The 27,352-nt window shown below is 43.5% G+C and overlaps 1 pseudogene; it reads left to right on the plus strand.

Annotated features, from left to right (window-relative positions):
* The first annotated feature begins 1,522 nt into the window (after nucleotides 1-1,522).
* The window catches only part of LOC101608948, an 84,983-nt pseudogene continuing 59,153 nt past the window's right edge, over nucleotides 1,523-27,352 (plus strand).

Here is a 27,352-nt window from a genome sequence, read left to right on the forward strand (position 1 = left end):
ACATACATTACACCATTATGTGTGTTGAAATCAGATGTCTGTGCTCTGCCTTTTTTGAGAAACCAGTCTCTTGCCACTGCAAACCAGTCTGGCCCATAAGCAGCTTTACAAGGGTACTGGGAAACTGAAACCTACTCAGCAGGTTTTTCCAGCAAGTGCCTTTAACCATTGAGCAATCCTCCCATCCTCAAAATAGTTCACTTTCTAACGTTGTTCATGTTGTTATTCATTAGTGATATAGCAAATGTTAATATTCTTTTTTTTTTTTTGAGGCAAAGTTTATTATTTTACTCAAAAGACCTTCCTCCTGGTCAGATGTGGTGGTGCACGTCCATAATCCCAGTATTGGAAGGCTGAGGTAGGAGGATCACCATGAGTTCGAGGCCACCCTCAGACTACAGAGTGAATTAGTCTGTGTTGGAGCCTGACCCTACCTCAAAAAACAAACGAAGAAAAAAGTTAAAAAAATAATAGAATGTTAAGACTTTTGAAATTTTGTACATGATTATCTAGACCTATCACTCACTCACCCATTCTATTTCTCTCTCTCTCTCTCTGTAGCCCAGGCTGACCTAGAATTCACTATGTAGTCTCAGGCTAGCTTTGAACTCACAACAATCCTTCTACCTCAGTCTCCTGAGGGCTGGATTAAAGGTGTGCACCACCACATGTGGCATTATCTTTTTTTTTTTTTTTCTGTTTTTTTTGAGGCAGGTCTCACTCTAGCCCAGGCTGACCTGGAATTCACTCTGTAGTCTCAGGATGGCCTCCAACTCACGTGATCCTCCTACCTCTGCCTTCCAAATGCTGGGATTAAGGTATGTGTCACCATGCCCGGCTCTTTTTAAAAATTTTTTTTAGCCAAGCATGGTGGCACATGCCTTTAATCCCAGCATTTGGAGGCAGAGGTAGGAGAATTGCCATGTGTTCAAGGCCTCCATGAGACTACATAGTGAATTCCTGGTCACCCTGGGCTAGAGTGAAACCCTACCTCAAAAAAAAATATATTATTTTTTATGTATTTGGGCCTGGTGGTACATGCCTTTAATCCCAGAACTGGGAGGCAGAGGTAGGAGGATCACCGTGAGTTTGAGGCCACTCTTGAGACTACATAAGATCAGCCTGGGCTAGAGTTAAACCCTACCTCAAAAAAATTTTTTTTAATGTTTTAAAAAATAATTTATTTATTTAATTTATTAGAGAGAGGAGAAAGAGAGAAAGAGGTAAATAGAGAGAGAGAATGGCACCAGGGCCTTCAGCAACTGCAAACGAACTCCAGAAGCATGTGCCACCTTGTGCATCTGGCTTACATGGGTCCTGGGGAACTGAACCTGCGTTCTTTGGCTTAGCGAGCAAGTGCCATAACTGCTAAACCATCCCTCCAGCCCTTAAATGTTTTCATTTATTTATTTGCAAGCAGAGGGAGATAGAAGAGAGACGGGCAGATCCTGCTATCTGCGGGCCGACGGTAGGTCAGCAGGCAGTGACGGGACTCGCTGCTGCGCGGACCAACCCTCGCCAGATGTGCAGCCGGCGACGGCCCGGCGAGCGCAAGATAAGCTTACTGTGTGGGAGACCAGAGCAGCAACACTCCTGAATTCAGATCGTGGGCTCCTAGGGGCGGTGAGCGCTGAGACCTAAAGGGGAGTGAGCTTCACCAGCTGTGGCAGGAGGCCCAGCAACTGCAAAACCAAATTAGAGATGTCCACAAAGCACGTGCGGATGCAGCTCTCCCACGATCACAGTCCACGTCGACCCACTGGGAAGAATCCAGATGTGCGCCAGGATCTGCGCCATGCACTGGGGCACAGACTCCAGAGGTATGCCGTGCACTGGGCACAGACTCCAGATCTGTACCGTGCACTGGGCACAGACTCCAGATCTATGCGGTGCACTGGCACAGACTCCAGATCTGTACCGTGCACTGGGCACAGACTCCAGATCTATGCGGTGCACTGGCACAGACTCCAGGCTCCTTGCTGGCGCCTGGCCTCGCCTCGCGGGATGGAGAACTCATACCTGGAACCGCTATGCCACAACGAGGTCCGTGCCCTCCCTCTGCGCTCGTCCTGGGTCATGACTTGTGCCTGTGCTCTCTCTGGGAATGATGAGGCCTGCGATGGCCTGGAAAACATTTGCCCCATTTACGATCTGAGAACTTGCCAAGGGAATGTACCTGGAGTTGTGAGCTGGCGGGACATACAGGTTCCTTGTACTGCTGCCGGTTCCTGGATGACAATCAGATCGTCACCAGCTCTGGAGATACAACATGTGCCCGTGGGACAGAGATCGGCCAGCAAACGACCCTATTTACTGGACACACTGGAGATGGCATGAACTTGCCTCTGGCTCCTGATTCCAGACTGTCTCTGGCGCTTGTGATGCCTCAGCCAAGCTCTGGGACGTCCCAGAAGGGATGTGCTGGCAGATTTTTCCAGGCCATTAGTTTGACATCAGTGCCATCTGTTTCCTTCCCAATGGCAATGTCTTTGCCACTGGCTCAGGTGGTGTTACATGCAGGAGCTCATGCCCTATTCCCATGACAACATTATATGTGGAGGCCCTGGCGTGCCCATTCTATAACTCTCTTTCTCCCTCTTTCTCTGTCAAATAAATAAATAAATAAATAAAAATAAAATATTTTCAAAAAGAGAGAGAGAAGAATCATTCAATGTTTAGAGATAAATCTTTAATCCCAGCACTCAGCAGGCAGAGGCAAGAGGATTGCCGTGAGTTTGAGGCCACCCTGAGACTCCATAGTGAATTCCAGATCAGCCTGGGCCAGAATGAGACTCTACCTTGAAAACTCCCCAAAATAAAAAAATTTAAAAAATTAAAAATTTTTAAGGAAAAAAAAAAAAACAAACAGGGTTGGTAAAATGGCTTAGTGGTTAAGGCACTTGCCTGTGAAGCCCAAGGACCTAGATTCAATTCCCCAGTATCCATGTAAGCCAGATGCACAAGGTAGCACATGCATCTAGAGTTCATTTGCAGAGGCTAGAGGCCCTGGTGCATGCCCATTCTCCCTCTCTCAAATAATTTTTTTTTTTTTTTTTCCAAGGTAGGGTCTCACTCTAGCTCAGGCTGACCTGGAATTCACTAGGTAGTCTCAGTGTGTTCTCGAACTCCTGATGATCCTCCCACCTCTGTCTCCTGAGTGCTGGGGTTAAAGGCATGTGCCACCATGCCTGGTTCTCAAATATTTTTTAAAAATTTATTTATTTGAGAGAGAGAAAGAATCAGAGAGAAAGAGAGACAGATAGAGAATGGGCGCGCCAGGGCCTCCAGCCACGGCAAGCGAACTCCAGAAGCACGCACCACATTGTGTATCTGGCTTCTGTGGGTTCTGGGGAATCAAACCTAGGCCTTTTGGCTTTGCAGGCAACTGCCTTAAATGCTAAGCCATTTCTCCATTTTTTAAAAACAAAAAAAGGGGGGCTGGAGGGATGGCCTAGCGGTTAAGGCATTTGCCTGCAAAGCCAAAGGACCCCCTACAAGGGGGTGCGCGCATCTGGAGTTCATTTGCAGTGGCTGGAGGCCCTGGCATGCCCATCCTATCACTCTCATTCTCTGTCAAATAAATAAATAAATAAATAATATTTTTTTAAAAACGAGAGAGAAGTATTATTCAATGTTTAGGGATACATCTTTTTTCATATTTTACATATTAATAATATTCATATTATACATAAACTACCTTCTATTTTTAGTTTCATTGTCTTCAAAATTGATTTTTCTCATATAAAGAACTGTTATAGGGGCTTGAGAGATGCCTCAGCGGTTAAGGTGCTTGCCTGCAAAGCTCAAGGACCTCGGTTTGATTCTCTAGGAGCCACCTAACCCAGATGCACAAGATGGCACATGTGTCTGGAGTTGTTTGCAATGGCTGGAAGCCCTGGTGCGCCTAATCTCTCTCTCTCTCTCTCAATCTCGCTCTGCCTCTTTCCCTCTTTCAAATAAATAAATAAATAAACAATAAAAATAAAAAAGGACATGTTACATTACAAAAGGAAAGAAAAACAGGAGCAAATATCACCCACCATCAGTTATGACTGAAAAACACAATAACTAGTATTTGAATGTCTTTTTCCTTTTTTTTTTTTTTTTTTTTTTTTTGTTGTTTGTTTTTTTGTTTTTTCGAGGTAGGGTCTCACTCTAGCCCAGGCTGACCTGGAATTCACTATGTTGTCTCAGGGTGGCCTCGAACTCCTGATGATCCTCCTACTTCTGCCTCCTGAGTGCTGGGATTAAAGGCATGCGCCACCACACCTGGCTCTTTTCCTTCTTTCTATGCAACATTTTTGTTTTACTTGCACAATTACAGCCTTGGTATATGTAGTTTTATAACTATTAACCTTCTTGAGGGAGATATTATAAGGGGCATTCCAACATGCCTAGGGTAACTAAGTGATTTAAAAATCTGTGTGTTTTTCTGTTCTTAATTCATTGCTAGAGTTGTGGCAATAATGCCAAATTCTAAGATAAATAGCATCCCTGAAAAATGCCCATCTTTAGCACTTCTCTCTTCAGATCTGTGTCCCTTTGTGTGACATGAGAATCATGTGGTGCAAGCAAGCCATACTCCTGTCCCTACTGACTACAGTTAAACCATCGAGGGACCAACGAGGAAGAAAGAGGGAGAGATCAAGTGTGCTGTATGCTTTATCCCACTTAATCGTCACTAAACTCAGGCAGGTGGACATCATCAACCACACATTAGACCTGAAGAAACAGGACTAAAGTTACTCGAGCACTATCAGTGAACAAGGGGCCGGGTGGTGCCTCGCACCTGAAATCCCAGTAGTCAGGCAGTGGGTGCAGGAGGACCAGGACTTGAAGGTCATCCTCAGCCACACAGAGTTCGAGGCCAGCATGGACTAGATGACACCCTGACCTAAATCCATTCCACTCAAATAAAAAATTACTGATGGCGCATGCCTTTAATCCCAGCACTCAGGAGGCAGAGGTAGGAGGATCTCTGTAAGTTCGAGGCCACCTCGAGACTCCATTGTGAATTCCAGGTCAGCCTGGGCTAGAGTGAGACCCTACCTCGAAACCCCCCCCCAAAAAAAAAATTAGTGAAAAAGGGCACAATCTCCTGTTGCTATTGTCCACCTTATGTTGGCCAGGGTGTGATATCCACACTCTGCTCATGCCATCATTTTCTCTGCCATCATGGAGCTTCCCCTCAAGTCTGTAAGCCAAAATAAACCATTTTTCCCCCCAAAAGCTGCTCTTGGTGGAGTGATATCTGCCAGCAATGTGAACCACACTACAACAGTAATGCTGGTACTGAGGAGTGGTATCATTTGCTGCTAGACTGTGTGACTTTGGCCTTTTGGAGCTGATTTCCAAGAGGAATGTGGAAGGTATTTGAAATTTTGTCCTAAGAGATGCCTTGCAGTGCTGTACCTACACCTTGATGGACTATTCTGGTCAGAGTTGAAAGACCCAAATGCAGTAAGAACTATGGACTGTGGGGTTTGGCTGATGAGGATGAGAAAGAGCTTTGCCTGGACTGGGCTAGAAGCAGTTTGTGTGAGATGCTTGCTGTTATGCCTGTGTCCTGAGACCTTGTGCAGGGTTGCATTGCATAGAAATGGACTGGTGTGTGCAGAGGGATATGGCACAGAAATGAAATCTTTGGGCTGAAGCTTCTGCCCATTCAGCTGCAATTGTATGAGAGATTAGAACCGTTGAGATTGGGCCAGCTGACCTGCACTGGGACAACAGGAAGAATTCAGAGACTTATGGAATGCTTATGAAGACTTATGAGTGCTTAAGGAGTGTCCTGTTCTTCAAAGTCTGCGTTATGCCCTCCTGGATTAGCAAATTAGCACCCCACCTGGTATTATGGAGTATAAAAAATGCAGGAAGGAGAGGGTCATTGAATTTGCAATACAGTCTTGTGTTTTGGAAGTGGCCATGGGCAGTGTGAAGCAGGTTTGCTGGATGCCTGCATGGAGACCTAGTGGAGCCGTGAGGATGAACCGTGGATTGCAGTGGAGACCCAGTGGAGATGCTGGGATCATGAGACGGCTGCTAAGGAGAGCCCCCGGCCCCAGATGAAGTTTTCCAGAATTGTGAGTAGCCTAGCTGGATGGGCGGAATTCGAACTCCAGAGACTTATTGCTGGTTAGAATTATCGGACTTGGAGACTTGTCACTGACTAGAGTTGTTGGACTTGGAGCTACAGAGCTTGATGTTTGCCCTGTTTAAGTCTTATATTGGTTAAATATTTCTTTGCTATGCCCAATGCCATCTTTTGCAGTGTGAATGTTTATTCTGTGCCATTATGGGTTTTGGGGGGATTTTTTGGTATTAAGTCTCAGTTAAAAGACCTTGGACTTTCTCTCTTTCTCTCTTTCTTTCTTTCTTGCAATAGAACCCAGGGCCTCATACATGCTGAGCACTGAGCTTCACCTCAGCTCTAGATGTCTTCTCTCCCCTCAGGAGGGATCACACTACTGCTGGTCTTTGTCTTAAGGAATTGTGCTAAGCTGGCATTAATATTGTCATTACTCTTAATTAATGGATGGCTATACATACACAGAAAGGCTTCCATAGAAACTCTTGGCTATAGAAGTAATTATTAGATGTTCCCTGGGAGAAAAAAAAAAAGACTTGTTTTCAGATGTATTTCCTGTTAGTGTTTCCCTTCTTGGAGTGAGTAGATCACAGAGGAGGTGAAGGAAGTGTCAGTGTGAACCCCAACTAAATGCCATTCCCATTCTGGAATTCTATTGTTGTCACATCACAAGAACAAATGTCTTTTTCCTCTTTTTTTCTGGGAACAAGAAATGGGCTTGTAAAACACAGATTAGTTCTCAAAGGTACATAGAGAGATACAATAGAGAAGACCTAGCGAGGAACCCGGGGCAAGGCTTGTAAAAGATGGGCCCGGAGGAGTCGGCCGGGCTCACGGCTGCGGCGCCGCGCGTCCGCACACCCTACCGGAGAGGCGCTGTCAATGCAGGGTGGACCGGAACGGGAAGCCCAGGGCTCGTGGGTGCTGGGAGGTTTTGTGCCATTCATACTTCCCCTATTTAGTTTGAAAAACTTAGATAATTTATTTGACAGTTTTAGATAGGGTCATCATTTAAGGGGTGAAAAGAAGGTTGGTGGGGGGGGAAGAAAAGCCAAAACCTAGGCTCTGGACTAAGTCTGGCTGAGCAGTCTGAAAGAGAAGGCAGGAGAGACTGGGATATATTTAACTTTCATTTGCATACCAGGCTGTATGCTGCCGTCAGTTGCACACAGCAGCGCTCTTAATAAAGCCTAGTTATATATAGCTTATAGACAATTTTCAAATGGAAATTCTAACTTTTAAAGAACAGAAATATAAAGCCAGGAGTGGTGGCGCACGCCTTTAATCCCAGCACTTGGGAGGCAGAGCTAGGAGGAGCGCCTGTGAGTTCAAGGCCACCCTGAGGCTACACAGTGAATTCCAGAGTGAAACCCTACCTTGGAAAAAAAAAAAAAAAAAAGAACAGAAATATAAAAATGGCCTTCTATGCTGGGCGAGGTGGTGCGCTCCTTTGATCCTTGCCTAGCACTCAGGAGGCAGAGGTAGGAGAATCACTGTGAGTTCAAAGTCAGCCTGGAAATTATAGAGTCAGTTCCAGATCAGCCTGGATTAGAGTGAGACCTTGCCTTGAGAAAACCCAAAAGAAAAAAGGAAAAAAAAAAAAAAATCAACCAAAAGAGAAAACAGAAGAAAAAAGTCCAAAGGAAAAAAAAAAAAGAGAATTTATCAACTTTATGAGATAGCAAACATTTAAATATTTCTTTTGCAGGGATTAAAGATGTGTGTCACCATGCCCAGCTGAGATAGTAAATATTTCAACATGGATTCCTAGATGTTTCATTGACAGGTTAAGATTTTATTTATTTATTTTTTAAATTGAAGTTAGTACATATGTGTGTGTATATATATATATATATATATATTATATATATATATATATATATATATATATTTTTTTTCTTTTTTCTCCATAAAATAGCAACAGTCCTATGGGACTGAAGCCAATGGGAATGACAGGGACCTACGAGGAAGCTTAAAGAAACTGGAAAATTGTAAACACCACCTGTTTTTTGACAATGAGAAGTAGAACTTGACTATATGCTAATTTAGGGAAGAAAGAAAAGATAGGTCCAAATGATTGTTAGAAATATTTTAACAAACTGTAATATGACCAAAGACTTGCTTGCCCTTGGGACTCCTTTGACTCTCCCTTGGTTCCAGCTCAAGGCGTCCCTTCCCCCGGACCCTTGGGCCAGCTGAGGAACTGCCACCAAAGCTGGGTCATGAGTGACAGCTAGGCAGGAAGGGCCATGTAGGAACACTGACAGACCTGGGGCTCAGCTTTGTGCCGTGGTCGTATTTCATTCTTCTCTACGGCTTGTATAAACAGAGTGAAAGGGTCCCAACCCAGCCACAGGCCAGTGTCTGACTGTGGGAAGGGGCAGGTAGATGCTCTGCTAAGGGGCAGTTCTCCCCCAGCCAAAGCTTCTCTTCCAAACTCTCTCACTTGTGAAAACAGCCTGATGCTAAAGATAACTGAAAGGAACCAAATGAAACCAGTTTGTGATCATTCAGTATTAATGAATTTTCCATTAGCAGGTGACTCCTGAGTTGGCTCTCCATGGTCCTGTACACATGAACTGTATCCTCCTCTAAGTAGCAAGCAGCACTTTTATATTTTATTTATTTATGAGAGAGAGGGGGGAGGGAGAGAGGATGTGCCAGGGCCTCTAGAGACTGCAAACTAACTCCAGACACATGTACCACCTTGTGCATCTAGATTACATGGGTCCTGGGGAATCAAACCTGAATCCTTAGGCTTTATAGGCAAGCACCTTAACCACTAAGCCATCTCTCCAACCTGCATGCAGTACTTTTTAAAAAAAAATTTTTTTTTTCAAAAAAAAACAACTTTATTTGTATGTGTAGCTTTCTTTGTTGAATGAGCCTTATGTTTAAAATATTTTATTTATTTACTTGAGAGAGAGGGAGAAAGAGGCATGTAGAGAGAGAATGGATACACCAGAGCCTTCAGCCGCTGCACACAAACTACAAAGGCATGTGCCTACCTGTGCATCTGGCTTAAGTGGGTATTGGGCAATCAAATCTGGGTCCTTGGGCTTTGCAGGCAAGTGCCTTAACCACTAAGCCATCTCTCCAGCCCTGAATGAGCCTTTTAACATACAGTTTTTACATTTTCTTAAAGTCTTACTGTTGCAGTCAGGTTGCCATCGCTGGCAGAAATCACCTGACCAAGAGCAGCTTGTGGGAAAAAGGGTTATTTTGGAACAGTGGCATGAGCAAGGAGTGGACATCACCTCCTGGCCAACATCAGGTAGACAACAGGAACAGGAGAGTGTGCTAGACACTGGCAAGAGGACACTGGTTATAATACGAATAAGCCTACCCCCAACAATACGCTGCCTCCAGAAGGGGTTAATTCCCAAATCTCCCATCAGCTGGGAACCTAGCATTCAGAACACTTAAGTTTATAGGGGACACCTTAATCAGCCACCACATTACACCCCTGGTCCCCATAAGCTGATGTAAAATATAATGCATTCAGTCCAACTTTAAAAGTTCCTATAGTTTTTTTTGTTTTGTTTTGTTTTTAACAAAGAATTTTTTTTTAATTTTTATTAACATTTTCCATGATTATAAAATATATCCCATGGTAATTCCCTCCCTCCCCACCCCCACACTTTCCCATTTGAAATTCCATTCTCCATCATATTACCTCCCCATTTCAATCACTGTACTTACATATATACAATATCAACCTATTAAGTATTCTCCGCCCTTCCTTTCTCTACCCTTTATGTCTCCTTTTTAACTTACTGGCCTCTGCTACTAAGTATTTCATTCTCACGCAGAAGCCCAGTCATCTGTAGCTAGGATCCACATATGAGAGAGAACATGTGGCGCTTGGCTTTCTGGGCCTGGGTTACCTCACTTATGCATGCAGTACTTTTAAATAGGGGCTACATCTTTGTAGGTACTTTTTATTTCATTTTATTATTTATTTATTTGAGAGACAGGTAGAGACAGAAGGAGGCAGATAGAGATAGAGGGCGTGCCAGGGCCTCCAGCCACTGCAAATGAACTCTAGAAGTGTGCACCACCTTGTGGATCTGGCTGGGGAATCAAACCTAGGTCCTTAGGTCCTTAGGCTTCACAGGCAAGTGCCTTCACCACTAAGTCATCTCTTCAGTCCTTTTGTAAAGGTCTTTGGGATAATTTTCTTTGACAGTATCCTCCTTGTCAAGAATACTTGTGAGAAGCTGGGCGTGGTAATGCACGCCTTTAATCCCAGCACTTGGGAGGCAGAGGTAGGAGGATTGCCATGAGTTCAAGGCTACCCTGAGACTACATAGTGAATTCCAGGTCAGCCTGAGCTAGAGCAAGATCCTACCTCAGAAAAAAAAAAAAAAAAAGATACTGCTGAGAAAGCAGGAAAACAACCAAAAGTCAAAAGTAAACAGGCTATCTCCCACAAAGCTGCATGATCACAACATCAATAAAACTACATTCCAGGAGTTCAGGCCAGGAAGGCTGTGAACTAGTTCAAAAGGCACCGTTGCTCTTTTTTTTTTCTTGACATGTAACGTACAGATTTTCTGTCCAAGTGGCCCTGGACGCCTTAGTCCATGAAACACTGTTCGGGATTCGGGTTTGCCATCAGGCCCCACAGTCTGGTCAATTAAACAACATAAATGTGACTGAGCTCAGGGCTGGTGCCTGGCGTGGCCTGCGTGGCTGGCCCTTTTCCACAGTGCTTTTCAGCTGCTTCCATATGTGCTGGCTTTAGATGCGATATAATAAAATTAAAGCTCTCCCCGTGGCTCTGAGTGAATGGGAATGAGAAAGGGGCCTTAAATTGTTTGCATTGGAATGATTCTCAGAAGTCCTTTTGTGTATCTAGCGTCTATACAAATGTCTGAAGATGTAATTGGAAGAAGTTGTGTTTAATAGTAGAATGAACGGTCTAAACGAAGACGAAAAAAGCCATAAATTGTAGTATGGAAATGCAATAAGAATTTTATTTTTCTGGGTTTTGTTATCTAGAAATGATAGATAATTTAAATAACAAATAAAATAGCCCCTGAGGATGAACTTTAAACCAAGGACTGTGGGGACAGTTTACAAGATGGACACCGATGATGGCTTTGTCCACTTACGGATCGTTTCATGCGGGCCACTCATTTATAGCTCTGAAATCTTTGAGCGTAGCAGTAGAAACGGAAACAAAGCTGGGCCGGGAGAGCTCGCCTCCCTTGTCTGTGGTCTTAGAGACAGTGGCGGGGCTAGGATTGACTCAAGATCCTTAACTGCAGACTGCCCCGCTGACCTCCTTTGATGACGGCCCTTCTGTAATCATTGAGCTGAAGAAAGACCAGAATAGCTTCACATTAGTCAAGTCAGATTGTATCATCATTTGACCAGATTTCCGTGTCATACGAAGAGGAAACTTTTGACTTTCAGACTTTGGAATTTTGGAATTAGGATAAGGGATGACATAAATTTACTCCTTAAACTACAATATTAGAATGATGGTCTTGCCAGGCACGGTGGCGCACGCCTTTGATCCCAGCGCTTGGGAGGCAGAGGTAGGAGGATCGCCGTGAGTTTGAGGCCAGCCTGGGACGGCAGAGAGAATTCCAAGTCAGCCTGGGTTAGAGTGAGAACCTACATTAGAAAATAAATAAATAGATAGATAGATAGATGGTCTTGGGAATGTTAACTCTTGAAAGAGAAGCCGTCTCTGAAGCCTCCCCAACACTGATATTTGAGAAAGTGGCTACTTCTATATCTTTACATTGTAATAAAGTCTGGTCAGAAAATAGGCCCTTAAATACATTAGAATCTTTCTTGTTTTCTTGTATCTTGAGGGGTCAAGTTGACATTTCATATACATCAAAATAAGTCAATTAAAAATTTTTAGCTGGGTGTGGTGGCTCACGCCTTTAATCCCAGCACTTGGGAGGCAGAGGTAGGAGGAGCGCCGTGAGTTTGAAGCCACCCTGATACTACATAGTGAATTCCAGGTCAGACTGGGATACAGTGAGACCCTACATCAAAAAAACAAACAAAAAAAATTTTTTTAATTTAATTAATTTTTTTCTTTTTATTTATTTATTTATTTATTTATTTATTTATTTTTTGGTTTTTTGAGGTAGGGTCTCACTCTGATCCAGGCTGACCTGGAATTAACTCTGTCATCTCAGGGTGGCCTTGAACTCATAGCAATCCTCCTACCTCTGCCTCCCGAGTGCTGGGATTAAAGGCGTGCGCCACCACGCCCGGCTTCTTTTTATTTATTTATTAGAGTTAGAGAGAGAGAGGGAGTGAGAGAAAGAGAGAGCAAGAGAGAGAGAGAGAATGGGTGAGCCAGGGCTTCTATCCACTGCAAACGAATTCCAGATGCATGTGCGCCCTTGTGCAACTGGCTAATGTGGGTCCTGGGGAGTTGAACCTGGGTCCTTTGGCTTTGCAGGCAAGTGTCTCAACTACTAAGCCATCCCTCCAGTGCAATTTCATTAATTTTTAATAGTTTTATTTCTATTTATTTATTTGAGAAAGAGAATGGGCACACCAGGACCTCCAGCCACTGCAAAAGATCTCCAGATGTGTGCTCACCCCTTGTGCATCATCTGGCTTACGTGGGTCCTAGGGAATCAAGCCAAAGTCCTTTGGCTTTGCAGGCAAGTGCCTTAACTGCTAAGTCATCTCTCCAGCACTAACTTTATTTATGAGAGAGAGAAGCCAAGCATGGTGGCACATGCCTTTAATCCCAGCCCTCAGGAGGCAGAGGTAGGAGGATTCCCGTGAGTTTGAGGCCATCCTGAGATTCCATAGTGAATTCCAGGTCAGCCTGGGCTACAGTGAGACCCTACCACGAAAAAAAAAAAAAAAAATTAAATTATTTTTTTTCCTATTTTGGGTTTTGATGTAGGGTTTCATTCTAGCCCAGGCAGACCTAGAATTCACTATGGAGTCTTAGGGTGGCCTCGAACTCACAGCGATGTGGGACCTGCAGAGTTGAACATCTCTTCATTTCTTTTTTTTTCCCCACTCAGGAGGCAGAGGTAGGAGGATCGCTGTGAGTTCGAGGCCAACCTGAGAGACTGCACAGTGAATTCTAGGTCAGCCTGAGCTAGAGTGAGACCCTACCTTGAACAACAAAAGCAATGCAAAACAAAACCCAAAATAAAATATTACTTAGGAAAACAGTAAGTAGATTCTTTTGACTTACATTCCCAGACCTTTTGCCACTTATTTAAGAGACACTAGAACAATGATACGGGGCTTGTCTGGGTTCCCTCTGTGGCACATCATTATCTAACAAAGACAAGTAAACACTGATAAGACATCAGAGAGCCTTCGCAAATGCCTTGGCTCTTGGAAAAGCTTCAGTCCCTTATTTTTCAGATTCAGTAGGAGGGAGAGAAAACCCTTCCGCTGTCTTCTCCTCTGAGTTCCCAGATACACAGGAGCACTTCTGGTTTTCTAGGTTCTGGTTAATGGTGGACTTGGTTTCTTTAGATAATGTGAGGTCCATTTCCTCTTTGGGACCCCTTTAACTGCGCGGGGTAAGGCAGACTGATTTTGACACGGCCAGGCTCAGATAAACCTTCACACGCTTTCTGGTCATTCACAAGTCCTCATTCCAATGCGTGAATGGCAAGTGTTCCCCACCACATCTCTCTTTGCCTCGTGCTCCTGTGTTTTCTGATGGCAAAGGGGCCATGTGTAGGCCAAGTTAGGGGCCATACTGCTTGGGAGCACTGGCTTTTATTTTTTCTTTTTGGTATTTTCCAGGCAAGTTGTCACTCTAGCCCAGGCTGACCTGGAACTCACTGTAGTCCAGAACTGGCTTCTAACTCACTGTAATCCCCCTACCTCTGCCTCTCATGTGCTTGGATTAAAGGCATGCACCACCATGTCTGGCTGAAGCCTGTTTAAAAAAAAAAAAAAAAATATATATATATATATATATATATATATATATAGAGAGAGAGAGAGAGAGAGAGAGAGAAATATATATATATATATATATATATATATATATATATATATATATATATATATATATATATATATATATATATATGAGGAGAGAGAGTATGGGTGCACCAGGGCCTCCTGACACAGCAAAAGAACTCCAGATGTCACTTAATGTGTCTGGCTTTATGTGGGCACTGGGGAATTGAACCTGGGGCCAATAGGCTTTGCAAAGAAGTGCCTTAAACCATTGAGCTATCTCTCCAGCCCCGAAACCTGATTTTTAAAATGACATTTCTAATCTCTAGTGTTGAATGGCACAATAGGATTTATTTTAGGAAAATTGAGGGAAAAAGGAAAAAACAAATCAAATTATTTTATGTTCAAGAAAATGCCAGGTGTGGTGGTGCACGCCTTTAATCCCAGCACTCAGGAGGCTCAGGTTGGAGGATCACTGTGAGTTCGAGGCCACCCTGAGACTGCATAGTGAATTCCAGTTCAGCCTGGGCTAGAGCGAGATCTTACCTCGAAAAACCAAAAAAAAAAAAAAAGGAAAATGTTATATTGAGAAATTAAGATTCATGCTGGCTTTCTTTTCAGGCAGTTAATTTTGAATTCCCTATGTGACTGGGCCACAGAAGATATGTATCTGGTACTTAACAGCAGCAGATTAAATTGGATACTTAAGAAAAATTACAGATTTTTCCCCTTGAATTCTTTTCTTATACAACCAAGCTATGATGTCATTGGTGAAATTAGTCCTATTTGACCCGTAGCACTAATGAAATCTCAAAGGAGAAAAGGCGATATAATTGGATGTATAGCAAACCTAAATGTGTTTCCCATATGGCCCAAATTGTTTAGCTATGTTATTTAAACCACACCAAAAGTTGCCACAGGGCTGGAGAGATTGCTTAGTGGTTAGGGCCCTTGCCTGCAAAGCCTAAGGGCCCATGTTCAATTCCCCAGTACCTACATAAGCCAGATGCACAAGGTGGCGCATGTGTCTGGAGTTCACCGACAGTGGCCAATGGCCCTGGTGCCCATTCTCTCTCTTTGCCTCTCTGTTTCTTCCGCACTCTAAAAAAATAAAGTTGCGGGCTGGAAAGATGGCTTAGTGGTTAAGTGCTTGCCTGTGAAGCCTAAGGACCCTGGTTCGAGGCTCGATTCCCCAGGACCCACGTTAGCCAGATGGGCAAGGGGGCTCACACATCTGGAGTTCGTTTGCAGTGGCTGGAGGCCCTGGCGCGCCCATTCTCTCTCTCTCTCTGCCTCTTTCTCACTCTGTCACTTTCAAACAAATAAATAAATAAAATAAAAAATAAAGTTGCAACAAAAGCAAAGCACTTGTGTTTTCTAGTTAGTTAAAAAGTACAAAAGATTTTTTTCTATTGTTAAAATGGATCTCTTTTTTTTTTTTTTTTTTTGAGGCGGAGTCTGCAGGCTGACCTGGAGCTCACTTCATCCTCTCAGGCTGGCCTCACCTCACAGCCCCACGCCCGCGCCCCCGTCTTCATGTGTGTGCTCACGAGTGGGACTGCGCAGGTCAGAGGACAGCTTTGGGGTCTCACCCCTCACCTTCCACTTTGCTTGAGGGGGGTCTCACTGTCCGCCTCCCCATTGGCTAGGCTGGCCGGCCCCTGAGCTTCTGCTCGCTGTGGATGTGCCCGGATTACAGACACCCACTACAGCATCTGCCTTTTACCTGGGTTTTGAGGGTCTGAACTCAGGCACTTTGCATGGGCAGCAAGTCTTTTATTCACTTTACCGGCTCCCAATCCTGACAAAGCATTTTCTGGGGCTGGCAAATGCTGGGTAGTCACCACTCAGGTTAGGCCCAGTGTTTCTAGGAAGCACCTCATGTTTCCCTTGTGGAAAATTGAGAAAGGCAAGGACAGGAAAGCAATAGAAATGTTCCAGAACATTTCAGGGTCATCCTGACTTGTTCAGACTTTTTCTATTTTATTTTATTTTGTTTTTCGAGGTAGGGTCTCACTCTAGCCCAGGCTGACCTAGAATTCACTATGCAGTCTCAAAGTGGCCTTGAATTCACGGTGATCCTCCTACCTCTGCCTCCTGAGTGCTCGGATTAAAGGCATGTGCCACCACGCCTGGCTTCTATTTCATTGTTTATTTTTGAGGTAGGGTCTCACCCTAGCCCAGGCTGACATGGAATTCACTATGTAGTCTCAGGGAGGCCCCAAACTCGAACATGCCTGACTTTTTTCCAGACTTTTATTAAAATATTTCTTGGTAACATCTGCTGATGTCTGGAAAAATGTATATACTATGCTTATCAAACTGCCCCATAAGCACTTCTCTTAATATTTATACCCTTATATTAATGCTACTTGCACTTTGGGTAGAGAATCTTCTCTTTTCAGGTGGCAGTGAGTTTGGGATGACTCAGAAGGTATCATATTGGTTGAAAAAAGCGACTGGAGTACTGAGTAATATCTCAATCACACCTTCCAAGGCTCAGGGTCTAATGTGGAAGAGGTGGCAGAAAGAATATAAGAGTCAAAGGAAGGGTAGGACTCCTTACAACATGCTCCTCCAGACATAAAATGGCCTGGATATCCATGACCTCACAGTGCCTGACACTACCTACACAAGACCATCATAAGAGGAGAACAAGATCGTGACATCAAAATAAAAGAGAGACTGATTAAGATGGGGAGGGGATATGATGCAGAATGGAGTTTCAAAGTGGAAAGTGGGGAGGGGGAGGGGTGTATTACCATGGGATACTTTTTATAATCATGGAAAATGTTAATAAAAATTGAGAAAAAATAAAAAAAATTCTTGATCTGGGCAGGGAGATGGTTCAGCTCTTAAAGGTGCTTGCTTGCAAAACCTGATGGCCTGGGTTCAGCTCCCCAGCACCATGTAAATCCAGATGTGCAAAGTGGCTCACACATCTGGTCCATCTACTATTTATTTTTCCCCCTGAATTTAGTTATTTGAGAGATAGAGAGAGAAAGGAGCAGATAGAGAAAATGGGCACATCAGGGCCTCCTGCCACTGCAGACAGACACATGGGCCACCTTGTGCATCTGGCTGTATGTGGGTACTGGGGAATCAAACCCAGATCCTTAGGCTTCACAGGCATGCACCTTAACCACAGAGCCATCTTTCCAGCTCTTGTCTACTTTATGTTTTTAGAGAGAGGAAGAAACATGTACTATATGCTTCGTACCTTCTCTTCCCTTCCTTTCCCTTTCTTCTCCTCTCCTCCCCTTCCCTTCCCATCCATTCCCATCTCTTCCTCCTCCTTCTCGCTTCTTCTTGGGGTAGGGTATTATTATTTGGCTTGGGTTTACGATCCTCCTAACTCACCTTTCCAAATGCAGGAATTGCATGTGTAACCACAGCTGGCTCGTGTCTTTTGGATTTTTTCCTTTTTAGTTTTCGAGGTAGGGTTTCACTCTAGCCCAGGCTAACCTGGAATTCACTATGTAGTCTCAGAGGCCTCAAACTCACGGCGGTCCTCCTACCTCTGCCTCCCAAGTGCTGGGATTAAAGGTGTGCACCACCACATCCAGCTTGGATTTTCTTTCTGTCATTTATCTTTACAGTGACGACAAATGGAGATAGATGTAAAATCAGAGCATAGTTTTCTTCTTCAGGTTTTCATGAGTTAATTTTTTGAATCGTTCACATCAGGTGGCTCAGCATTCAAGAACTGCAAAAGGGAAAGTGAAACCCTGTCTCAGAAGAACCAAAAAAAGAAAAGAACTACAAAAGGCTTTGATAGTAGTCCCTTCCTTTGTCCTCGGCCTGGTCTTGAACTTTCTTTCTTTCTTTTTTTTTTTTTCTGAAGTAGGGTATAGCTCAGGCTGACCTGGAATTCACTATGTAGTCTCAGGGTGGCCTCAAACTCATGGAGATCCTCCTACCTCTGCCTCCCAAGGGCTAGGATTAAAGGCGTGTGTCACCACAGGCACTTTCTTTTTTAAAAATATTTTATTTATTTATTTATTTATTTGAGAGAGAAAGAGAGAGGGAGAGAGAGGGAGAATGGGCATGTCAGGGCCTCCAGCCACTGCAAACAAATTCCAGATGTGTGTGCCCCTTTGTGCATCTGGTTAACATGGGTCCTGGGGAATCGAACCTAGGTCCTTTGGCTTTGCAGGCAAATGCCTTAACCACTAAGGTATCTCTCCAGCCCTGTTCTTTATTATTTATTTATCTTTGGTTTTTTGAGGTAGGGTCTCTTTCTAGCACAGGCTGGCCTGGAATTCACTGTGTAGTCTCTGGGTAGCCTTGAACTCATGGCGATCCTCCTACCTTTGCCTCTGAGTGCTGGGATTAAAAGTGTGCACCATCATGATGCCTGGCTCCTTTGTTCTTTAATCCCTTATTAACATGGATTTGTGTTTCCATGACTTAGTTTATGCTAACAATCTATATATGTTAATATATTTTATTTATTTATTTGAGAGAGAGAAAGAGGCAGAGAGAGAGGGAGGGAGAGAATGGGTGCACCAGGGCCTCCAGCCACTGCAAACGAACTCCAGAGGCATGTGTCCCCTTTTGCATCTGGCTTATGTGGGTCCTGGAGAATTGAGTTATATTAAAAAAGGTTTTTTTTTTTTTGCTTCTATTCTCAAGCTCTTAGACAATAATCACCATGTTTGCATGGGTAAATGCAGAGATAGCATTTAGCCCATCTGTGTAATTCAGTATTTCATTAGCCAAAGTGCCTGTTAATACGAAGGTTTTCTGTGAGGAACAGTGACCTGGAAGTCCCGTCTTTGACCTCACTTTCCAGATTAGACCAGGCAGATATAAGGTACTTGAGTCTTTAATCACTTAAAATACTGGTAGATTTAAAAATAATGACAAACAGTAGAATGTTTTCCTGTCTATTGTAAGCAAAATAAAATGTTTACTTACTGGAAACACTACACCTTCTTGAAGTCTCTCTCCCTCACAGATTCCTATCTTCTTATTTTCCCTAATGGAATCTTTCTCTTATCTGAGTAAACGTATTTCTTTCTTTGATGGTTATTCTCTGTGTGAACCTTTCACTCCGTCCTGGATTCTGCCTGTGTTGGCAGGAGGTATGAAATGCAATCCTTGTGGGGTACAGAGGTGCACACCTTTAAACCCAGCATTTGGAAGGCAGTGGCAGGAGGATCGCCATGAGTTCGAAGCCACCTTGAGACTACATAGTGAATTCCAGGTCAGCCTGGGCTAGAGTGAGACACTACCTCAAAAAAAAAAAAAAAGTAAATAGATAAATGAAATACAATTATTTTGTTTTTCTGGTATCCCACTGGCCCTGAACTCACAGCAATCCTCCTATTTCTGCCTCCTGAGTGCTGGGATTAAAGATGTGCACCACCACGCCTGGCTCTCTGTCACTATATTACCAGCATTGATTGAGATAGTTTCATATCTATCAATAAGATAGAAATTTTAACTTTTAGGAAAAATATGGACAACAAATGATACTTTTTTCTTAGATGCTTATGTGATGGATCTACATACTTCTAGAACCAAATGTTTACAAAAACCCACATCTTTTTTTTTTTCTTTTTTTGCTGTTTTTGTTTTTTGAGGTAGGGTCTCACTCTAGCTCAGGCTGACCTGGAATTTATTATGTAGTCTCAGGGGAACTCACGGTGATCCTCCTGCCTCTGCCTCTTGAGTGCTGGGATTAAAGGTGTTTGTCACCACACCAGGTATATCTTTTTTTTTTTTTTTTTTTTTCCTGAGGTAGGATCTCACTCTAGTCCAGGGTGACCTAGAACCCATTCTGTAGTCATAGGCTGGCCTTGAACTCATAGCAATCCTCCTGCCTCAGCTGGGATTAAAGGCTTATGCCACAACTCCTAGCTTAATTATAGTTTTACAACAGAAAAATCAAGGCTATAAATTATTACACATTGGTTAAGTTAAAAGAAAGATGGCCGGCGTGGTGGCGCACGACCTTAATCCCAGCACTCGGGAGGCAGCTGTGGGAGGATCACTGTGAGTTCAAAGCCGCCCTGGAACAGAAAACAAAAAATCAGGGGCTGGAGAGAGATGGCTTAGCAGTTAAGGCACTTGCCTGCAAAGCCAAAGGACCCAGGTTCAATTCTCCAGGACCCACATAAGCCAAATGCACAAGATGGCACATGTATCTGGAGTTCATTTGCAGGGGGCTGGAGGTCCTGGCACACCCATTCTCTTTATCTTTCTTTGTATCTCACTAGCATGGCAGTACTCTCGACAGGGATAATAACTTTTTTTTTTTTTTTTTTTTTAATAAATCTAAGGCACAGAAAGGTTGTGAAGCCCTTCCCAGGCATTGAGTTCTTCAGCAGTCTTGCCATCTGAATGTCGCACCGCGCCTCTGTGGGTCTCGTCTCCCTCCCCTCTGCCCGCAGGTGAACCTCCACGGGTTGCTCCCTTGCGTCCTCAGGGCTAGATCCACAGGTCACAGCTGCTCGACTCTGGCTTCTTCCTCCAAGCATTTCTTCTTTTTAAACTCCTTTCTTTTCTTTTTCCTTTCCTGTATGTGGTGGTCTTCCTCTGTAACAAAAAGGAAAAGAGTTCATTATTTGGGGAAAAGAAGCAGGGGCTGGGAAGGTGGCTCCGTGGTTAAAAGGCCACTGCCAATCAGAGTTCAAGTCCCCAGCCCCATGGAAAGTGGGACACAACGGAATGGAGGCATCTGTAGTCCCAGAGAGCCTGCGGCAAGGGAAGGTGCAGCTGGGGAGTCACACCTCCATGTGGGCCATGTCATGCATGCACCCCGCCTCACACAAGTGTAAAAAAAAAAAGAAAAATGGGAACTGGAGGGATGGCTTAGCAATTAAGGCGTTTGCCTGCAAAGTCAAAGGCCCCAGGTTCGATTCCCCAGGACCCAAGTAAACCAGATGCACAAGGTGGCACATGTGTCTGGAGTTTGTTTGCAGTGGCCTGGTGCACCCATTCTCTCTCTCTCAAATAAATAAATAAATAATATATATATATATATATATATAAAGAAAATTGGAGTTAGTTTTGGTTATAGCCGCACATGGGTAGCTAACAATACAGATGTCCCCCCCCCCCCATCAAGTTAGGGTCTCACTTGAGCCTAGGCTGACCTGGAATTCACTATGTAGTCACAGGGTGGTCTTGAAGTCATAGTGATCCTCCTATCTCTGCCTCCAGAGTGCTGGGATTAAAGGCGTGCACCACCATGCCTGGCAGCAATGCTTTTTAAAATTTTTAATTTTTTGAGAAAGAGAAAGAAGGAGAGAGAGAGAGAGAATGGGCACATAGGGCCTCCAGCCACTGCAAATGAACTCCAGATGCATGAGTCCCTTTGTGCATCTGGTTTACATGGGTCCTGGAGAATTGAACCAGGATCCTTTGGCTTTGCATACAAATGCCTTAACCACTAAGCCATCTCTCCAGCCCAGCAATGTACTTTTAACTGTTGGCCAGGAAAAAGATGTAAGCCAGAGAGAGAGAGCTGTGGGTGGGATTTGGACTTCCTTGCCAGTGGCGTTCAAGTCTCAGTTCTTGTCCACATTAGCAAAGAAATGAAACCGTGGTTGCAGACAAGGTTAAATTTTGAGATTTTAGCCAGGTGTGGTGGTGGTGCATGCCTTTAGCCCGGGCACTTGGGAGGCAGAAGTAGGACGATCACCGTGAGTTCAAGGCCATCCTGAGACTACATAGTGAATTGCAGGTCAGCCTAGGCTAGAGTGAAACCCTACTTTGGAAAAAAAAACAAAAAAAAAAAAAAAAACAGAAAAAAAATCTTCCTTACTCCTCATCTGTCTGAAGAGGACAGACCCCTGTAACCTCAGTAATTCACAGACAGAAGCTGGAGGACTGAGAGTTCAAGGTCAGCCAGGTGAGGCGGCTCATGTCTGTAATCCCAGCACAGGGCTGAGGTGGGAGGACTGTCCTGAGCTTGAGACCAGCCTGGGCTACGGAGTGAGAGGCTGTCACGGTCATAGTGATGACACCTCTATGTCTCTGTCTTGGTAGGCAAATACATTTGTATATTTCACTTAATTATATAACATGATAGTAATTAAAGGTGAAAACATATCAACAGAGGCCACAGAGGCCTTGAACTCTGGGCAATCCTCCCACCCCTGCCTCCTGAGTGCTGGGATTGAAGGCGTGCGCCCCCACACCAGGTCTTTTTTTTTTTTTTTTTTGAGGTAGGGTCTCGCTGTAGCCCAGGCTAACCTGGAACTCACTTTGTACCTTTTCACAGAGATCCTCCTTCCTCTGCCTCTTGAGTGATGGGATTAAAGGAGTGTACCATCACATCTGGCATTGTAGACTTATTATTTTTTTTTAATTTATTTGTTAGGGGAGAGAGAGAGATAGTTACTATGGGCACACCAGGGCCTCATGCCACTGCAAACAAACTCCGAAATTCCAGATGCGTGTGCCACTTTGTGCATCTGGCTTTTCATGGGTACTGGGGAATCGAAACCAGACCTGCAGGCTTTGTATACTAAATGCCTTTAACTGTTGAGTATCTCCCTAGTCCTGTAGATTCCCCCCCACCCCCGCCTCACCCCTGAGGTAGGGTCTCATTCTAGCCTAGACTGACCTGGAATTCACTAGACAGCCTCAGGATGGCCTTGAACTCACAGCGATCCTCTTGCCTCTGCCTCCCAATTGCTGGGATTAAAGGTGTGAGCCGCCATGCCCAGAGCCTTGTAGGTTTTTATTTTTTCCCCTAGTGAAAGTATTTATTATTTAACTGGAAATACTAGTCTTCAATATTCGAAGGTTAAGATCCATTTCCATATAATAAAAAAAGGGAAATATAGTTTTCTTTTTTAGGAACCATGGTAACTAGCATAATGACATTTAAAACTGGTACTATTTTACTTCATTTGTAACCATAGGAATTTATAAGTGTCATGTGGAGTTACTTAAAGGAGATTACTCATATGGTAAAATTTATTAGATTACTTTAATAAGAATTTTGTGATCTGTAAAATATGCAAATAATTTAATTTTTAGAGTTTGGTTTAGTGCTTGAATGCTAATTCATTTTAAAGGAGCCTTTAAATCCAAAGTGATGCCAGGTGAAGTTATTTAATTAATTCATTTTTCAAAACATCCTAGTCAACGTTTCAGGCATCATAGCATTGCATGTATTTTTTTTTTTTTTTCGTTTTGAGGTAGGGTTTCACTCTAGCCCAGGCTGACCTGGAATTCACTATGTAGTCTCAGAGTGACCTTGAACTCACGGCGATCCTCCTACCTCTGCCTCCCAAGTGCCAGGATTAAAGGCGTGCGCCACTATGCCTGGCTCTCATGTATACTTTTATTCCGTTTATATTATTTTTAGACAGAGTCTCATGCTGCCCAGGGTGGCCTCTAACTTTACAATGTAGCTGAGGGTGATCGTAAATCCTTGGTCCTCCTGCCTCTATTTCCCCAGTGCTGGGATCACAAATACGGACCCCCTTGTCTAGCAGATTAGTATGATTTTTTAAAATCTTTGCATCACTGGTAATGACTATGGTGTGCAGTGGATTTATATTTCACTGTTTTCCAGCTATATATCTTACATATAAGTAGGCACAAGATTCTGGAGGCTAAATTCCCAACAGTTGTACATATTGCTTCTGTCCAATGAAGAATCTCAGATTTCACAAACACCATGATAGACGTGGAAGTGCCATGACTTAAAATGGTCATGTCAGGTGATAAGATGACTTTTATGTAGCTATCAAATTCTTAAGTTCCTTCTTTCTTTCTTTCTTTCTTTCTTTCTTTCTTTCTTTCTTTCTTTCTTTCTTTCTTTCTTTCTTTCTTTTTGGTTTTGTTTTTCGAGGTAGGGTTTCACTGTAGCCCAGGCTGGCCTGGAATTCACTACTGAGTCTCAGGGTGGCCTTGAAATCTCAGCTATCCTCCTGCCTCTGCCTCCTGAGTGCTGGGATTAAAGGCGTGCACCAACAGGCTGGGCTTTATTTTATTTTATTTTTTGGCGGGGTGAGGTAGGGTCTCACACTCTAGCTCAGGCTGACCTGGAATTCACTATGTAGTCTCAGGGTGGCCTTGAACTCATGGTGATCCTCCTATCTGCCTCCCAACGGTGGGATTCAAGGAGCGCACCACTGAGCGTTGGTCTGCACTCTTCCACCTGTGATGTGGATAGGCCCTCGACAGCCCCAGGACTCCTGAGGGGCACTTGAAGTCTCCCCCATGAGAGGGCAAACCTGCCCGTTATGCACAGTGGGAGTCCTGGTGGTCAGAGCTGCTGGCACGTAGGGAGTGGTTTACAGGGCAAATAGTTCAGCAAACAGCTTTCAGCCAGGATTAAGCTCGTGGGAAACTGTGCTATAAAAACAAATCCTATCACTTTCCTAAAATCTATAAAGTTGCTTATTTTCCTTTAGGTTATAATTTTCAGATGTGAATTTGATATTGGTCAATTGTATATACTTTCATAAATGTGTTAGGTCACTTGACCATCTCAGACGGGAAACCATTGCTTATGTGGTTTTTAGGGACAACCACCAGACCTTGTACTATATATTTTATTTTTACTATGTACAAATTGAGGATTGGAGAGGGACTTAGGGAGTTCAGAGGACCTCTGGTATCTATAGTCAAGACTTTTAGTGACTTATTCCAAATTATATTCTGTTTCTCCTTGTGAGAAAATGCCTGACCCTTATAATCCTCAAAATACATCTTAGGGTTGGAGACTTGGTTTAGCATTTAAGGTGCTTGCCTGTAAAGTCAAAGGACCCAAGTATAATTCTCCAGGACCCATGTAAACCAGATGTACAAGGTGGTACATGTGTCTGGATTTCATTTGTAGTGGCTGGAGGCCCTGGAGCACACATTCTATCTTTCTCAAATAAATACATAAAAATAAAACATTTTATAAACCAGGTGTGGTGCACACACCTTCTTCAATTTTTATTTATTTGAGATAGAGGGAGAGAGAGAGAGAATGGGCACTCCAGGGCTGCAAACAAACTCAAATGCACAACCATATGCATCTGGTTTATGTGGGACCTGGAGAATGGAATCTGGATCTTTAGGCTTTGAAGGCAAGTGCCTTAATCACCAAGCCATCTCTCTAGCCTGAAATAAAATATTAAAAAAAAAAAAAAAAAAGGCCAGGCATGGTAGCCTTTAATCCCAATACTCAGGAGGCAGAGGTAGGAGGATCACCATAAATTCAAGGCCACCCTGAGACTACATAGTGAATTTCAGGTCAGCCTGAGCTAGAATGAGACTCTACCTCGAAGAAAAAATAAAGATGGGTTTAAAAATTATGTAAATATATGCATTCCTGAAGTTAACTGAAGTTGGATCTGTAACTCAAGACCATCTGAATAACAAGAGCTATTCCCTATACCTATATAAGTAATTCCCCAAATGCGATTAGCATTTTATAGTTTCCAGGGTTTATTTGAATACACCATCTTATTTAATATGCTGACCTGGGAACTCACTATGTAGTCTCAGGTGGCCTCAAACTCACAATCCTTCTACCTCTGCCTCCCCAGTGCTGGGATTAAAAGTGTGAACTACCATGCCTGGCTTTTTTTTTTTTTTTTTTTTTTTTAACTAAACATTAAAAGACCAACCATGGGATACTGCTTACAATCATGGAAAAGTTTTTTCAAATTTTTTTTATTAACAACTTCCATGATTATAAACAATATCCCATGGTAATACCTTCCCTCCCCCTACTTTCCCCTTTGAAACTCCATTCTCCCCATCTCAATCAGTCACTCTCTCTTTTTTTAAATATCTATTTTTTTTCACAATTTTTATTAACATTTTCCATGATTATAAAAAATATCCTATGGTAACTCCCCCCCCTCCAGTCTTTTATTTTGATACCATGATCTTTTCCTCCTATTATGATGGTCTTGTGTAGGTAGTGTCAGGCACTGTGAGGTCACGGATATCCAGGCATTTTGTGTCTGGGGGAAGCGTGTTGTAAAGAGTCCTACCCTTCCTTTGGCTCTTACATTCTTTCTACCACCTCTTCTGCAATAGACCCTGACTGAGCCTTGGAAGGTCATGGAAGTTTTTAATTATAAAAAATAAAAAAAAATAGAAAAGTATATATAAATAAAATATTCAGGCTGGAGAGATGGCTTAGCAGTTAAGATGCTTGTCTACAAAGCCAAAGGACCCTGGTTTGATTCCCCAGGACCCACGTAAGCCCGATGCACAAGGTGGCGCATGTGTCTAGAGATTGTTTGCAGTGGCTGGAGGCCTGGCACAACCATTCTCTCTGTCTCCCTCTGTCTCTCTCTATCTCTCTGATTCTCTCAAATAAATAAAACTTACCCAGGCGTAGTGGCACATGCCTTTAATCCCAGCACTCGAGAGGTTGAGGTAGGAGGATCATTGTGAATTTGAGGCCAGCCTGAGACTATAGAATGAATTGCAGGTCAGCCTGGGGTATAGGGAGACCCTACCTCAAAAACAAACAAACAAACAAAACAAAAAACAGATAATACAGAGATGTGAAGAAAGGGGACCTCATTTGCTCTTTTGGTGCGAATACTAATTAATACCGTCACTATGGAAAACATAAAGATTCTTTATAAAACTACCTTGTGATTTAGCAATCTTACTACAGAGCATATATCCAAAGGAAATGAGCTCATTATATCAAAGAGATACTTGTACTTCTGTTTCTTGTCAGATCTTTCTTTCTTTTAGAGGTAGGGTCTTGCTACGGCCCAGGCTGACTTGAAATTCATTCACTCTGTAGCCTCAGGCTAGCCTTGAACTCACAGAGATCCTTTTACCTTTGTCTTCCTAGTGCTGGGATAAAAGGTGTGCACCACCATGCCTGGCCTTGTCAGGTATTTTATCAGCAATGAACATAGCAGCTAATGCAGAAAATTTGGTCCTGAGAAATGGGGTCATTGCTGTGGTTAGCCTACCTGGCCATAGATTTCACAGGCCTTTGGAACTGGTTCGTGGAAGAAATGTGGAAGAATTTGAAACACTGGGATAGAAAAGCTCTGGAAGGCTGGAAGCAGAGCTTAAGGAGCCACTATTGTGGGAATTTGGAAGCCCAGAGTGCTGAAACACAAGGGTAGTGGGGACCTGCACAATGATGTCACCGGGGAAGGAGGAACTCTGTTGGGAACTGGGCGAGAGACACAGCCCGCTATATTCTGGCAAAGTACCTGGGTGCATTCTGCCAAGATCCCAAGAACTTGAATGAGGCTGGATTTAAAAACAAGACTAGGGGCTGGAGGGATGGCTTAGCGGTTAAGGCACTTGTCTGGAAAACCAAAGGACCCAGGTTCAAGTCCCCAGGATCCACGTAGGCCAGATGCACAAGATGGCACATGTATCTGGAGTTCGTTTGTA

This window comes from Jaculus jaculus, chromosome 12, assembly GCF_020740685.1.
Source record: "Jaculus jaculus isolate mJacJac1 chromosome 12, mJacJac1.mat.Y.cur, whole genome shotgun sequence".
Lineage (NCBI taxonomy): Eukaryota > Metazoa > Chordata > Mammalia > Rodentia > Dipodidae > Jaculus > Jaculus jaculus.